This window comes from Heptranchias perlo, chromosome 1 (assembly GCF_035084215.1).
Source record: "Heptranchias perlo isolate sHepPer1 chromosome 1, sHepPer1.hap1, whole genome shotgun sequence".
Taxonomy (NCBI): Eukaryota; Metazoa; Chordata; class Chondrichthyes; order Hexanchiformes; family Hexanchidae; genus Heptranchias; species Heptranchias perlo.
This window is the reverse complement of record NC_090325.1, coordinates 124,342,451-124,354,140: the sequence shown is the minus strand read 5'-3', so window position 1 is coordinate 124,354,140 and position 11,690 is coordinate 124,342,451.

Genomic DNA, 11,690 nt, shown 5'->3' with positions numbered 1-11,690 from the left:
ATCTTATCAAATGGCGGAGCAGGCTCTAGGGGCTGAATGGCCTACTCCAGTTCCTATGTAACTCTTTGGCTGGCAGGTGTCCCAGATGCTCCCCCAAGCTGTCAAAGGCCCGCTGTTTATGACCACTCCCCTTGACCCTGCGCACATCAGCAGAGGCTGCAGGCGGACACATTTTCACCATGAGTGTGTCATGTCTCATTAGTGAGACAGTGATTTAGTCACTGTTATATAAGCGTAGTTAAGTTAGAGGAGGGAGAAAGGAGAGAGAACCCTGTTGAGAGATCAATCAGCAAAGGGCCAGTTACTTTGCTTTGAGCAGCAGTGCTTTCATGTCATGGACATCAACCATTACTTCGGTGAAAACATTGACTCCATCCCTGCTTATTAGAACTCAGTTGTCAAGGTCACTGCAGTAACCAGCATCTATGCCAGGTCTCCTTTAAGCCACCACAAAGAACTGTCTATGCCACAATGGACAACTATGTTGAACTGTCAGGAAGGAGATAGGCACATTTCTACAGGGAAGAGGGGATACGTTCAGTTCCCCAAATCATCAGAAGCACAGGTTGCCAAGCTATAGCATTTTGTGCTGAATTCCTTAACAGGTTTGGAGTGACAGACTGCATGAAATTGGGTCTCCAAAGCACAATTCAGTGACCTAGAGCAATACCAAGGGATAGTTCTCTCTCAATATTCAATACCAGACATGCTAGCACCAGGGCATTTTGATTGTGGTTGCTGAAGTTCTAAGTCCTCAATTAAAAGCACTCTAGTCTTTAGAGTGTTTCCTTTTTTATGCTCTCTATACAGCCAGGTTATGAAAAAGGAACTAACGGTGAATACCTTTATTTCAGAAAAATGGTTACACCAGTTTATTGAAGATGACTAAAATGAATATTAGGAGATAAGAGGAAAATAGAAAATTGGATTGTAGTTAACAACAAGGATCCGAAGATTTTAACCTATCGAAGTAGCAATGTGTTAAAGACGGGATAGGGGATAAATTGAGTAAAGTGTTAGAGGATGAGGCAGTGTCAAGTGTGGAAAACAGAACAAATTCTGAATATAGTCAGTTTGTCTCTAGAATCTATAACAAGAGCCATAGGTAGCAAATTTAAAATAATACACACAATTCACAAAGTTGCTACTCCATTTCCTGCATGTCATTGTTGTATACATTTCTAAATGGGTCTAGGGGCATGCTCACCGAAAATTTTAAATCTTTACTTTCTGTTTAACTTTAAACACCGTCAAAATTTACTTTTAAGATTAAAAATCATGTAGGAAAAATAAGTGACATTTGGGTTTACCCACATTTAACAGACCATTGCTTCACAGTCACTCTCCCCTTCATAGAGGCACTCTTTGCCCCTTTAGCCCACTGCGGTTCAAACTTATTCAGACACAATGGGGGGAATTTTAACCCCAAAGAACAGGTGTGTTGGGGACGGGTGGGTAGTTAAAATAATTGATTTTTTGAGCATGATTGCAACCCAGCTGCAACTTCTGGGTTTAATGGAGGCACGTTTGGATGCGTGTGAGTAACGGGAGTAACGGCAGTCGGGACCCTAATTAGTGCAGGCGGGCTGGTAGTTATCGCAGCAATTAACATCCTTATTAGGTCTTTTTAAATTGATTTTCACCGACCTTAAATTTAACGCCTCGAGTGTGGGTTTCCTGGGGGCTTGTGAATCTCACCAGTGAAAAGGAGGCAATGGGGGTCGGATCATACGGTAAGTGCCTTTATTGCACTGCATGTGGGCCAGGAGGAGCTGGAGTGTTTCCTCCAGGCCCAACAAGTTTACCTGTCGCAATCGGATCCCCACGATTGATTGCCCCTGCCCTCCGATGTCTGATACCCCCCCCCCTGATGTCTGAAACCACCCTCCCGCTGTCTGAAACCCCCAACGATGTCCAACTGCTCACTCCTCCAACGATCTCCGACTTCCCCCAACCCCCACAATCAGCCCCCCCAAACCAAACCCCGAAGATCCCAATCTCGCCTCGAGTTCCTCATCCAAACCCTAAAGATTCTCATCTCTCCCCGACCATCCGCCTACCACCAGCCTCATCCAACCCCCAAAGATCCTGATCTCTCCCCGATCCCCCCAGTCCAAACTCCGACTTACCTTCCATCCGTTCCCCGGCTGCTTTCCCGTCCGACAGGCAGCCAGCCTGTCAATCAAGCTGGCTATCGGGCAGGAAAACTTTTGAAAAATTTTAAAGCATGTCCTACCGTTAAATTTAGTCAGACCTGAGGGAAACCCTTATTTCCGGGTTTCCCATCCGCAAACCCCCCCCCCCACTTCTCTTCCCGGCTCCAAGTTAATATCGGGTCAAGGTCTCCCCTTTAATTCCAACCCTCCAGTTCATAGTGGCACACTGCCTGCTTTAACTCCCTCCCCTTCCCAGTTTATTTATGCATATATCCCAATTAGCAGAGACATCTTCCCCTTCCAATGCCCTAATTCAGAAAGGCACTTTCCTTCTTTACTGCCAGTCCTGGTTGCAGCTTTGCTCCAGTAGTTCTGAGAATTCCTGGTACATTGCAAGACTAGGAATTCCCACTGGCAGCCTGGAGAACTCAGCTGGGTCCCAGAGAGAAGCAACAGTGTCAATTCAGCTGCAGCCAGGACTGGCATGGGAGTCATCAAGGAGTGAGTGAGCATGGGACAGCAGCACGTCCTCAGCCAGATATCTCGGGACAGCTGTTGCATTGCAAGTTTACTGACGTACTACCCCAGGAGATAAAAGGTGAACAGATTCGAATACAGGGCATAAACCCAGTTACGCTCCTGTCCATAACATTAGGTGGACATTTATGCCATGCCATGCATATGCCATCAAGGAGCTCTAGGGAATACGGTGGTGATTTCTTTAAGCAGTTCTGTGGAGCAGGGCACATTTACCTGACAGCGCGACAGACTGCATATTCACAACAGCAGCAATTTCCCAATTTGTCGCTGCAAGAAACAGGAAGCCCTTCCTGCTGGCAGCCCGTGTCGGAAATTCGGGTGAAACTGTTTCAAATGGTCAAAAAAATCATGGGCAGCACATGCCCAGTTTTCCGATATGTGCTGTTGGTGGATGAGGCTCTCTGCCAGCCAGGATCTAATTTTATCTTGAATTGAAGGATTGTAAGAGTTTGCTCAGGACTGACTAACTGATCTAAGGTTACCCGATTTATTCTTCTCTCCCTTCTTGAACAAAGGTGTTGCATTTATTACTCTTCAGTCTCAACGCAATTTGATGGCACTGTCAACGACACATTCCAGCACTTTGCTGATGATTGAGAGTAGATTGATGGAGCGATAATTGGCTGGATTGGATTTGAACAGGACATACCTGGGCAATTTTCTACTTTGTCGAGTAGATGCCAGTGTTGTAGCTGTACTGAAACAGCTTGGCTTGAGGCATAGCTAGTTGTAGAGCACAAGTCTACAGCACTACAGCCAGGATGTTGTCGGGGCCCATAGCCTTTGTTGTATTCAGTGCACTCAGCCGTTTCTTTATATCACGTGGAGTGAATCGAATTGGCTGTAGACTGGCTCCTGTGATGGTTGGGATCTCAGGAGGAGGCCGAGATGGATCACCAACTCGGCACTTCTGGCTGAAGATGGTTGCAAAGACTTCAGCCTTGTCTTTTGCACTCACGAGCTGGACTCTGCCATCATTGAGGATGGAGATGTTCATAGAGCCTCATCCTCCCATTAGTTGTTTAATTGTCCACCACCATTTACAACTGGTTGTGGCAGGACTGCAGAGCTTTGATCTGATCCGTTGGTTGTGGGATCACTTAGCTCTGTCTATAGCATATTGCTTCCGCTGTTTAGCATGCATGTAGTCATGTGTTGTAGCTTCACCAGGTTGGAACCTCATTTTTAGGTATGCCTGGTGCTGCTCCTGACATGCTCTTCTGCACTCCTCGTTGATCCCCTGGCTTGCTGGTAGTGGTAGAGTGAGGAATATGCCAGGCCATGAGGTTACAGATTGTGCTGGAATACAATTCTGCTGCTGCTGATGGCCCACAGTGCTTCATGGATGCCCAGTTTTGAGCTGCTAGGTCTGTTCTGAATCTATCCCATTTAGCACGATGATAATGCCACACAACACGATGGACGGTGTCCTCAGTGTGAAGGCGGGACTTTGTCTCCACAAGGACTTTCTCCACCCCCTGCTGTAATAGTTTAAATTACCCCCCCTCCCCCACTGCTCGATTTATCCTCTCTGCAAGTATATTAGTGCCATTTTGGTCCAGGTGAAGGCTGCCCCTTGGGTATAGCCATTCCTTGTTCCGGAAATTGTTCTAGTGCACTAAGAATGCAAACCCTTCCCCTTACACCAGACCTGCATCCAAAGATTGATCTTCCTAATCTCCCTCACCTTAACCTGTCCATTGTGTGGCACAGGAAGCAATCCGAAGAGTATCACCTTTAAGGTAATGTTTTTCAATTTGGTACTTAACTCCTTAAATTCCCTCAAAATACTTCTATCTATGTCATTAATTCCAGTAGGGACCATGACTATAGCTGTGCTCCCTCCCTTTTCAGGAGTTGTTCTGCTTGTTCCATGATACCCTTCACCCTGGCATGACATAAACATCATGCCATTTGGACTCCCAGTCACAACTGCAAAAAAGGCTGTTAAATCTCCTGACTCTAGAATCCTTCACTTTACCACTATCCTATTCTTGTAGTCTACCCGCCTTCCAATTGCCCACCCACCCCACCTCACCCTCACCCACGGTTGTCCCTTGCTCTATAGTTCCACAGTGTTGCTCAGGACTACCATCCCCTGAGTCACTGTCCACTTCATACTTATCCATAACTATGGGGTAGAATTTCCATGGAGGTTCTCCTGATTGTCTGCCATAACTCAGGTGGAAGATCCATGGAAACCCCGGAGAAACAGTATAAACGACGTTTTTCTCTGGCATTTCCACAGATCTTCCATCAATGTTACTGCTGACAATCTGGAAAGCCCTCGTAGAAATTCTACCCCTTGAGGCCTGCACTGCTCAGAACCAGCTGTAGCTTTCTCCGATGTTGTACTTCCAACAGAAACACTTCGCATCTTCTTCAGAAAGCCTGCAGACGCTATCCTCTCCAGCAAACTTAATGGTCACAATCCGAAGTTTTAACTTTTCTTCAACAAGAAATTATCATGTGCTAGCCCCTTTGAGCTGCTGCAGGTCTTTTCGCTCCGCAGCAATGTGCGAGTTTGTTGAGGGAGAGAGAATGCCACCTTTAATGCTCACTTCTATAGCTGTGGCACCCATAGTAATCCCTTCAGGACACAGTAGCAGTGAGTGCTGCTGAGAGTCAGCATGCACCTCTCCTTCGTATATGGTGAATGTTTCAAACAACTTTTTTGCTTTCTTTTGCAAAGTAAATAACAACTTAGCTTTCATTTGGAGTAACACAGACCTTTTAACTATGACTTTCCTGATTTCATCTACAACTGCTTTATGATTTTTGGGTAAACTTCCTGTGATAAATCACTAGCTTAAGCCAACTTCCATTTAACTTGGGTCAAGGTGGCCTGAGCTGAATGAAATCCCCAGAGAGTTTACATCGAGTTGTGCCCTGAGATAATGCATGTAGCAAAAGATATTAAATTATGCATAAACTGACTTTTGATCTACAGCTGAAAATTGGCAGAAGAAATCATGCAAGCTATTTGTACTGGCTTGATATGAATCTCCTGGCCTACAGTGCTAGACTGTTCTGAAGGGGAGCTTTTACTCTTGAATCCAATCAGAGTAAATCATTTTTCATCATTTATGTTTCTGAACTTGCAGCAATAATATAAATGGGACATTTGAAACAATGCATGGCTGGACATCTGAAAGCAATATTGTGCACAAAATATTTATTAATAAAAGTTTAAACAAAAAGTTTGCTTTATGTGAATTTGAAATAATTTTTTTTGTGAGTTTAATTATATACATTGTTTCTCTTTAAATATTCATGCTTTACTTTTGTTACTTTTACCCTTGTTCTATTTCTGGGTATTGAGAATCAGCAGTTTTATATATTGCACCATAAGGTGCCATTGCTGTTATATCACTGCTGAGGGCGCTATTGTGGAAAAAGACAAACAACTGAATCAAATATAGGAGTGTGCCAATGGATGTCATGAGGTATTATTCTATAGTTGTATACAAATTATGTTTTATTATTTGTTCTTGGGATGTGGGCAACTGGCTAGTTTCTAGTTCTCTGAGAAGGTGTTGGTGGGCCTTTCCTTGAACCTTTTGATGATTTTCTTAAACTAATGCGCTCTAGTTACCAAATGACTGACCAGTGGTAATAGCTTTCTCTATTTATTGTATCAAGATCTTTCATAATTTTGAACACCTCTATCAGATTTCCTCTTAACATTCTTTGTTCCAATGAAAACAGCCCAGGTTGTCTAATCTTTTCTCATAACTAAAGTCTCTGATTCCAGTATCATCTTAGTGAATTCCTTCTATACTCTCTCCATGGCCTTGACATCATTCCTAAAACAGTAATAAAAAATTACCTACAAAATAGCATCAAAAAATCACATAATCGGATCTGGCTCAATGTAAGAAATCAACCTATGTACAATGTTAGGTTGAAATCAATCTAATATTTCCCAGTTGACAAACAGACTCAGATGCTACACAGAATTAAGAATGTCTGAGAGCCAGTCACATATAAGGGCTGATCTTCATGCTAGCGATGCATAGCGGGAAATTGTGGGTGTACTGCCCTGCATTTTCTGTCCCGTAGTGCATGGAAATTGAGGGTAGCATGCCCGTAATGTCCCAACATGCATACCTAGCGTCCAAGGCTCCCGGCTGGCAGTGTAAACTCAGAAAATCATCCCTATATGTAACTGACGGTGTATGAGATTCAAACAATGTTATGGGCATTGTGCTATTCTGTGATTTCTTATGCTTTTCACAACATAGGAGGGAGAGGTGTTACAGTGAAAGTTCATTGGGGGTGAAATTGGTCTTAGGCAGTAGTGCAAAATGGAATGGAAAAGAAAATTGGGAGGAGTATAAAACGGGGAGGGGGGGGTGGGGGTGGGGGCTGCCTATCCGCTATCGCCTATTTTGCACTATCGCCCAAGACCAATTCCACCACCCTTTGAGTTTACAACACATGGCAAACTTCCAGAATTGAATCATAGAACTGTGTTTGAAGTGACATTAAACCATGTAACTCATACTGCAATGATGGTGAGTTTTATTTCACAGAATGCCACAGGGAAATTATAACACAGTAAAGGGTTTAGATGATGTGATAAACTGAAAAAGCAAAGCTCAAGTAGTTTATACTGTCATGTAAACCACAAGAGTGCACCACAGCCTTGAACACACTCCAATAGTTTATTTTTCACAATGTATCCAGTTTAGTGTTGTTCCCATTTCAAAGCTCTAATGTTTTTTAATTGGAGTTTGAATCTCACACTGATCACTGGCATTATATTCTGGCCATTTTCTGGCCCACAGGTGTGCTGGATGACAAGTCTCCAGCATGCCCACCGGAAACCCGGCAGGACAGAGATCTACTTTTCAGATAAGTGCATTGGGCCCTTTAAGGGCCCTGCGTGTTGGTTTTTTCCCTCCACCAGCTGGCACTTAGGCTTTCATGAACCTTTGTGCCAGGTGCTCTGAACTCCCTTTATTGGCACAGAGGATTTGCCACCAGGAATCCTGCAAGTTGACATGCTCGGAGGAAAAGGGGACCAGTGGAAGGATGCCAGGCAGATTAGGCTGCCCAAGAAATGTTCCGAACCCTCCAGCCTGCACTCCAACATTATATAGAGAGGTAGCATACCTCACTTTGACATGTTGTTGGTGGAGATGCCTCTTTCCAATGATGGCTGCACTAGTAGACCCCTGGTGCTATCACAATTAGATATGAGTGCCTGGTTAACCCTAATGCTAGAAGGTTCCTTAGAAGTCTCCCAGACACAGTATGTCATGCTTTACATAGTATTTCATAAAATAAGGCATGCCAGGATGATCAGAAGCCAGCGTTTCCTTTTTGGCCAGGATTGCCAAGATCCTACCAACCATTTTTACAGGCTCTGGCAAACCTACCTGGGAATGACTGTGATAACCTGCCTCTTAAGGTCTGGACCAGCAGAGGGAAAGATGCCAAGCTCTATCATCTGCTACAAGGACATCAGTGGCTACTATAAACATAGAGCTTGCATATGTGCAAGGACAGTAATGGTCAGCTGTGGCCTGAAACTCGCTCCACCTTCTTGCAGACATGCTGCAGTGGGATAGTGCTGTGAAGTGGCACAGAGGAAAACCTCTCTTGCAAGCATCACATGCTGCACCACTTCAACTTGAGCCGCAGAGAGGAGGCCAAGTGTTGGGCTTCATCGTCATTTGTCTGCAGCCTGCACCTATTGATCCCTTTCCTTTCATCTTGGCTTGCCACTTCTTAATCCTTTGCCCCTCCAGCCTTGGCAAATATATCTGATGGGATGAGATCTTTGAAAGTAGATAAATCATCAGGGCCGGATGAAATGTATCCCAGGCTGTTAAAAGAAGCAAGGGAGGAAATAGCGGAGGATCTGAGGCTCTGAGCATCATTTTCCAATCCTCACTGGATATAGGCATGGTGCCGGAGGATTGGAGGACTGCCAACGTTGTACCATTGTTTAAAAAGGGAGCGAGGGATAGACTGAGTAATTACAGGCCAATCAGTCTAACATCAGTGCTGGGCAAATAATTGGAATGAATTCTGAGGGACAGGATAAACCATCACTTAAAAAGGCACGGAGTAATCAAGACAGTCAGCATGGATTTGTTAAGGGAAGGTCGTGTCTGACTAACCTGATTGAATTTTTTGAGGAGGTAACAAAGAGGGTAGATGAGGGTAGTGCATTTGATGTAGTCTACATCGATTTTAGCAAGGCTTTTGCCAAGGGCCCACATTGCAGACTGGTCAAAAAAGTACAAGCCCATGGGATCCAAGGGAAAGTGGCAAATTGGATCCAAAATTGGCTCAGTGGCAGGAAGCAAAGAATAATGCTTGACGGGTGTTTTTGTGACTGGAAGGATGTTTCCAGTGGGGTGCCGCAGGGCTCAGTTCTAGATCCCTTGCTTTTTGTGGTATATATTAATGATTTGGACTTAAATGTAGGGGGCAGGATTAAGAAGTTTGCAGATGATACAAAAATTGGCCATGTGGTTGATAGTGAGGAGGAAAGCTGTAGGCTGTTGGAAGATGTTAATGGACTGGTCAGGTGGGCAGAAAATTGGCAAAAGGAATTCAATCCAGAGAAATGTGAGATAATGCATTTGGGGAGGGCAAACAAGGCAAGGGAGTACACAAATGGGAGAATACTGAGAGGTGTAGGGGAAGTGAGGGACCTTGGAGTACATGTCCACAGATCCCTAAAGGTAACAGGACAGGCAGATAAGGTGGTTAAGAAGGCATATGGCATTCTTTCCTTTATTAGCTGAGGCATAGAATATAAAAGCAGGGAGGTTATGCTGGAACTGTATAAAACACTAGTTAGGCCACAGCTTGAGTACTGTGTACAGTTCTGGTCACATTACAGGAAAGATGTGATTGTACTAGAGAGGGTACAGAGAAGATTTACAAAGATGTTGCCAGGACTGGAGAATTTTAGCTATGAGGAAAGATTGGATAGGCTGGGGTTCTTTTTGGAATAGAGGAGGCTGAGGGGTGATTTAATTGAGGTGTACAAAATTATGAGGGGCCTAGATAGAGTGGATAGGAAGGACCTATTTCCCTTAGCAGAGAGGTCAGTACCAGGGGGCATAGATTAAAGTGATTGGTGGAAGGATTAGAGGGGAGCTAAGGAGAAATTTTTTCACCCAGAGGGTGGTGGGGGTCTGGAACTCACTGCCTGAAAGGGTGGTAGAGGAAGAAACCCTCAACCCATTTAAAAAGTACCTGGATGTGCACCTGAAGTGCTGTAACCTACAATGCTATGGATCATGTGCTGGAAAGCGGGATTAGGCTCGGTGGCTCATTTTCGACTGGCGCGGACACGATGGGCCGTATGGCCTCCTTCTGTGCCGTAAATTTTCTGTGATTCTACGAGCTGGCTTTTAATGCTCTCCAGAAGCTTTCAAAATTTGTGTCACCTTCCTTGTAACACCCCCCTTTAATTGTCCCCATCCCTTTAAATTTGACTTGCACCTGGAATTGTAAAAAATATTGCAAATAAGGTTACACCAGAAAATTGGCACTTATTAGCACTTGAGATTCAGGAAGGTCTTAAAGCAATGCAAATTAAATTAGAATGGATTTACACATGAAGACAAAAATTGCCCCCTATGTTTCGTAGAGACATATGCCAGTAATTTTTGCAGGGGTTTCTCCCGATCGTCTGGTGTAACTTTGGTGGAAACCCTGGACAAACAGCGTAAATGGCCATTGGGGAACTCAGGGGAAATTCTACTGCTGTAGTAGTCATAAATGATGAAGTCATTCTAATTATGATTGTATACAAGATAAAATATCATCCACCATGATTGAAGGCTTGTGATGTCAGAAGTTTTGGGATATAAACTGGTCACCAAATGGAAGAATTTGGTGACTTTTTAAATTAGCAAGACAAGTCATTGCTGCAAAGCAACTCCACAGAACAGGTGCAAAATAAAGTGCACGCTCATGACATATCTTAGAGCAATAACAGGAAGAGTTGTTGAAACTGTACTTTAACATTCTGTATTAGTTCAAGAGCTCTGTACCAAATGCCAGCAGCTAAGTGTCAACTTGGCTCAGTTGGTACAATGTTTGCCACTGAGTCAGAAGGACATGGTTTCAAGTTCTAATCTAGGATTTGGGCATAAAACCTAGGCTGACGCTCCAGTGCAGTACTGAAGGAGTGCTGCATTGTTGTAGATGTTATCCTTTGGATGGGAAGTTAAACCAGATAGATGTTAAAATTCCTATGGCATTATTTGAAGAAGAGCAGAGAGAATTCTCAATGTGTTGGCCAACATTCCTCCCTCAATCAATATCAACAAAAACAAATGAATGGCTGGTTGATTGGTTGGCTTTGTGCTAGTTCCTTGTCCCTGGTTGGTATCTTTCTGTACCTGTCTATATTTGAATGAATCAGCATGGCTCACCTAAAAGATTGCAGTTGTTTGAGCCAATCAGAGAAACTGACTTGGATGATTCTTTGTGCTGTAGACAAATTACATACACATTTAAACTATGACATTCACATTGAACATGGGGTATATGCTAAACACAAGAATTTTATTATTATTCATTCTCAGGATGTGGGCATCACTGGCAAGGCCAAAATTTATTACCCGTCCCTAGATACAACTGAGTGACTTGCTAGGCCACTTCAGAGTTCAGTTAAGAGTTAACCACATTACTGGGAGACTGGAGTCACTGTAAGAAATACAATTTCCAGATCAAATCATAATTATGTATCCTATCCTGCAAAGCTTCAGACACTTGGCTAAAAAGCGAAGCGCAGGCCTTTGTAAGAATACAAAGGGAGCCAGCATCCCACAGGAAATTATATGCCTGACATCAGGCAAAGTGATTGTGAATATTGCAGAGACAATAAAACTGTGAAACAGACACATAGAATCATAGAAAGATTACAGCACGGAAGGAGGCCATTCGGCCCATTGAGTTGGCGCCAGCTCTATGCAAGAGCAATCCAGCTAGTCCCACTCTCCAGCTCTTTCCCCGTAG